This window comes from Arvicanthis niloticus, chromosome 6, assembly GCF_011762505.2.
Source record: "Arvicanthis niloticus isolate mArvNil1 chromosome 6, mArvNil1.pat.X, whole genome shotgun sequence".
Classification (NCBI taxonomy): domain Eukaryota; kingdom Metazoa; phylum Chordata; class Mammalia; order Rodentia; family Muridae; genus Arvicanthis; species Arvicanthis niloticus.
Window position 1 is genome coordinate 94587250 of NC_047663.1, and position 5557 is coordinate 94592806.

Below are 5557 nucleotides of genomic sequence, written 5' to 3' on the forward strand. Positions count from 1 at the left end.
TGCTCCACAGGAGCCCTCACTGCAGGTGGCCCAACCCTGCTCCCAAAAATAAGGGAGGAAGAAAAACAAATGGGGCTGCACAGCAGGGTCCTGTAGGGCCATGTCTATTTTCCCTCCTTCTAGAAGGAATCCCAACCCTTCTCTCCTATGGAGAAAACAAAGACAGCTATGGAAATCTCATGGCACCCAGGCACCTGAGAATCTAGCTGGATTGGAAGATACTCCTACCTACACTTGCCTGCTTGTCAAGCGTAACCTTCTGCACATCTGCTTCTGCCTTCTCTGAGTAAGAAGTCCTTGATGGAAAATTTAGAATTTGAAATCATCTTCAGATGCCAAAGGGGGAAAAAAAGCTCCTATTGCCTAACATACTACTTCTCACCAGATATGGCTACCTGGAAGAATCATAGCTTCATCTTGCCCTGGTGTTCTTAAACCATTAAGAAAGCAAGCATCAATTGTGTACCTTCTGACTGAGTTCTTGACTATCTTTCTGCAGTTGTTGAAAACCCACAACTCACCTACATGGATCACCTCATCTGTTGGCTTCCATGGAAGAAGAATGCTCACTGGGCTTGTTCAGGGACAACATATTGGAGGGCTCCCAGGTGATTGTGGTGTAGATTATCATAGTTTCCATTGGTAGGAAAGGAGAAGAAAGCTCTGAGAACACCATGGGCTGGGGACATGGATGACCTTTCACTACCATTGCATGGATAAGAAGGACCCCAGACACTAGGAGGACAGGGTCTCAACAGGCATGAGCAGAAAGACAAGGAAGAACCTGAAGGCAGGCTTGGAAACTTGAAGCATACAATACAGGGAGAAGCCATGCCACCTCACACCACTGGTAGCTGGAAAAGATCCAAACTAACAATATTTAAGGATACTGGGCTCTAAAGGGGGCTGATAGATGCTCTGACCAATGACTTTCAAAGTTTTGGTTGTGATCCACCCCTTCAGAGTCTCCTGGGCTCTGATTAAACATGTAGATTCTGGATCTGTCTGATTTACTTTATCAGAGCTTCTGTAAGTTTGACCCAGGGGACTATGTTACTATGAAGTTTCTTAGGTGCCCATTGTATTCAGTACATTTGTCCATACATGAGATCTGAAGCCCAGAGAGGCACAGCAACAAGCCCAGGGTCACAAAGCTAACTGACGGCCTATTTCAAAGTAGAACTTAGTAGCCTGTACCACCTGAGTCTCTTCTTTCCAACCTGTTTGGAGCTTTTCATCTCCCTCGAATCTCAGAGCCAAGGATTGTGCCTATGATGATTTCTGAGGGTGACTGGGCTATTTTTCTTCTTAAACATGCTCTGGCCATAGCCCCTGTACGTTGGCGGGTAAGTCTGGGAGAAAGTTAACAGGTGCTGGATTGGCAAGAGTAAACAGAGGAAACTCACTGCTACCTCCAGTAGAGTGGGTGGGGCTTGGTTTAGAGTACTCACACCTAATTTTGATTAACTACTTGCCGGAGTTCACACTCTACACTGTCTTCTCCTCACACCGACACAACTCCTTGGAGTGAATATTAATGAGTCCCTTTTGTAGATGAAGAAACTGAGGCTCACATGGAAGCTGTGCTTACCTCAAGGTCATATGGCTGATAAGAGACCAAATCACACTTCCACGGAACCATGATCTTTGTGATGGTCTGGGACAGTTCAAGCTGTCACCCACTGTTAACAGAACAAGACTGCTAAAGGTCCCAAGACCTTGAGGATGCCAATCATTCTCTTCTGCAGTGGGATACAATCACTGCTGGGGCAGAATTTTAAGCTCTTTCTATCTAACATCATTGGAAAAGGTATTTCTGAATGGTAGTAGTCTGCCAGACTTCCTTAGGGAAAGTCACACAGACAGTATGTTGGATAGACTTTTTTTCCCTTAAAAAAAAAAGGAAACTCTTGGTAAATATTTACTTCCTTTTCATTCATCTTTTTCTCTCAGAAGCAGTGTGACTTTGGAGTCAGGGCTGCTGGAGGGATTTGGCCACCTCTGAGACCCTGCAGGTATGACAGGTCTTAGATCTGTGGTATTCAGCAGTGCCCCCTCTTCTGATAGCACCCCCTGAGCATAACCTTCCATTCATTTCCCTCCAGTTCCCATCAGGGATGGGAGAAGAAATCAAAGCAGATCAATGCACCAGAGAGGGGACAAGGATTTCCCAAGCCAGGTGAACAGGGTATCACTGCACCTTCCTCTCTGTTTACCATTTAGCCAGACCTTGTCCCCCGTCCCTCCGCCCCCACCCCAGTAGGAATCAGGCAGCCGTTTGAACAATTCACTTATCAATCAGGACCACCAACCCAAATAAGATAGACACATTTGTGTGGGGGGGGGGAGGGGAGGCATAGAGTTCCATCTTGCCTGGGTTTGGTGTCTTATCGCTGAAGGTGAGGGTCAGCTATAATTAAATTCTGAACATTTCCTAAATTGTCAGAGTTGGGAGCATTTTGGGGGTGAAAACTGAAGAATGTTTCTCTTTGAAATCCCAAGCTTCAGAAACTTAAAGGCCCTTGGAAGCTGTGTGTCTGTAAGATGCTCCTATTATCTCATAAGAATGACAGTGCAGAAAGGGGAGAGCCAGCAGGGAAGGAGGAGGGGGAGACCGCAGCCTCTGCAAGGCTGAGAAACGTGGTCCCTGCAAATATTGAATGAACACTGCCTCTCTCTGTAGGAGCCACCTCCCTGCTTCCCCAATGCCACGTCTGCAGTAACTACAAACTATTTGGTATGCTGCATTAGTGACACTGCCTTCTCAGATACATCGTTACTACCGAAATAACACTGGAGTGATGTTGGAGCCCAGTGTCCTTTTTAGTTATTAAACTGAGGCCAGTGACTAAGTCATTCCACATCCCAGATTCTCCTCCTGTGCTTCTATTTCAAGTGCCTAGTATCTTAGCTTTTTTTTTCTTCACCAACACCTGAGTTGGTTCTTCGCCAGTTCCCCAATCTGCAAAGCCCTTGCAGAACAAATAGCATTATCCAACCTCCAAACACACACCGATGGCATAAAAATAACCAAACCCACACAAAATCTTTAGGGTGAGATTATCAGGAAAAACAAGGTAGGAAAAGGTCTATCTCCCCTCTGCCAGTCCCCAATTTACCGAGTGGGAGAGCGATGAAGAAGGGGAGCCAACATAAGATGAACATTCCGACTACAATGCCCAAGGTTTTGCCTGCTTTCTTTTCCCTGGAGAACTTAAAAAGTTTGACAGCTTTGGAACTCCTGGGGTTGTGGCCCTTGGCCTTGGTACTGCTGAGGGTGTCCTCAGGAAAGTTCTTGGAGTGGATCCTCAGGGTCAGCTCCTTGGAGTTGGACATTTCCTTCATGACTCCCGCCTCCAGATTCTTGGTGGTCCTCTTGGCCACGATGTAGACCCGGCAGTACATGACCAAGATGACCGGGAGAGGATGTAGAAAGAGCCCAGGGAGGAAAAGAGGGTGTAGAAGGGTTCTTCTGTGACCCCGCGTTCTTTGTCATCATTGGGTGCAGCTTCTTTCCATCCAAGGAGAGGCCCGATGGAGATGACCGTGGACAAGACCCACGCACTGAGAAACTGAGAAGCGCCAAAGAGCCAAGATGGCCTTCCTGCGGGTGACCAGCGTGGGATACTGCAGAGAGTATCGCATCCCAATGTAGCGATCTATGGAGATGGCACATAGGCTCAGGATGGAGGCCGTGCAGCACAGGACATCTACCGCTGCCCAGATGTCACAGAAGATGCGCCCCAGCACCCAGTAGCCGAGTACTTCCAGGGTAGCGGAAAAGGGCAGGACTGTGAAGCTCAACAGCAGGTCAGCAATGGCCAGGTTGACAATGAAGTGGTTGGTGGGCGTCCGCAGGTGCCGGTTGCAGGCCACCGACAGGATGACCAGGATGTTGCCCACGATGGCAAAGAGGATGAAGGCGCCCAGCACCAGGCCCACAGAGATGGCCCTGTTAACGTCCAGCTGGGGCAGTGTGGAGTTGCTCGAGGTCTGGTTGGGGCCAGTGAAGTTGGCATCTTTCAACTCTCCCCAGTGGGCAGGTGCTGATGTGTTGTGGCCGGTGTCCAGATCGGTATTCATTTTAAAGTCCGTCCTCCATAGCCAGGGAGGAGATTAGGCTTGGAAGGGCTGCGACCAAGGCTCCTCAGCTGCCCTGAAACTTTGCTCCCTCTGTGGTCTTCTTTCCAGAGGCGTCCTCCTGGGGAGAAGTCATCTCCCCCCGGGCAGCCTAGCCTGGCAGCAAGTCGCCCGCCTGCACCCAGCGGCTCGCTCGCCTGTCAGAGGGAGGAGGAGGAGGAGAGAGGGGACGAGGCGGCAGCTCCAAGTTTAAGGGTTCATGTCAGGCGCGCCTGGCCGGCGCGGGAGCGCGGGGAGGAGTGGGCGCGTCCGCGGTGCCTTCTCCGCCCAGAGATCTATGGATTGCGAGGAGGGTCTGCTTTCAATGAGCCGCCTCTGGGCTGACTGCACGATGGTTACATCAGGCAAAGAAGCCCTGGGGGCACTGAACTAGGGGGCAATGCGGGTCCAGCCAAGGAGGGCAGCAGCCGAGCAGGGGAGTCTGGTGTGGACATCCCAGTTCATACACCCCAGGGGGCCCGCTGGGATTATTTTCCCTCCTGTTCCCTCCTCTTCAGTTAAGAGGTATTGTGGAGATGCTTACCTCTAATGGGGCTCCTGGAGTCAAGCCATGGGTTCAGAAGGATGTGAAACTTCTACAAAACTGGCTTCTACAAAAAAGAAGAAAATCCCTGAGTTAGGCAGGTGGCAGAGACTTGAGTCCCATCTGAGACCAGGCGTATACTTTAGTTCCTCCATGCAGCCTCTTTGGCCTTGGTAAAACCTAGAAACGTCTGTTTGCACGTTTATTCATTTGTTCATTTATTCCTACACACATTCTTTCAATGGGTTGTCAGTGTCCACCTCCAGACAGTGGTTCTGTTTTAGGCACAGTTGGAGGGGCAGCCAGACTCCTGACCGGCAAGTGGGAGCTTACTAAACAAGCAAAACCGGAGGCATGACAGTGACAGGAGTTAAGGAGAAGATCAATTGAGGACAGAGAAATACAACCAGGGTATGAAGGAATATGTATTGGATTTTTAAAAAAATGACAGAGTGTGACGTAGCTCAGGTTACCTTCTAGCTCACAATATAGCATAAAGATAGCTTTTAATTCTTGATTTTCCTATGGCCACCTCAGGATTGTTGGAATGACAGGCATGTACCACCGTTGTCGGTTGATTTGATCCTGGATGGGACCCAGGGACTCTTGCATTCTAGGCAAACACAGACTCTACCAATTGAGCAGTATCTCCAGTCCGAACTTGACATTTTAAGCAGGGGCTTGGGGGTGTCACTAAAGAGATAGTTGAGGAAGGGAGGAAGGGAAAGGTGAGAGGGAGCTAGTTGGCTCTCTGGGAGTCGAGAGTGAGGGCAAACAGATGGCCAAATCTGGGGGAAGGGGCCTGGGGGATCTTCTTGTCTGTTGTCTCTTTTCTGGTATTGCCTTGTGTTCACATTGAGGTGGGTAGTTATAAAAAGGACAAAAAAGAAAAAA

At 49.2% G+C, this 5557-nt stretch overlaps 1 pseudogene; it reads right to left on the reverse strand.

Annotated features, from left to right (window-relative positions):
• Positions 1 to 2971: 2971 nt before the first annotated feature.
• Positions 2972 to 4278, reverse strand: LOC117710378 (alpha-1B adrenergic receptor pseudogene; annotated as a pseudogene).
• Positions 4279 to 5557: the final 1279 nt, after the last annotated feature.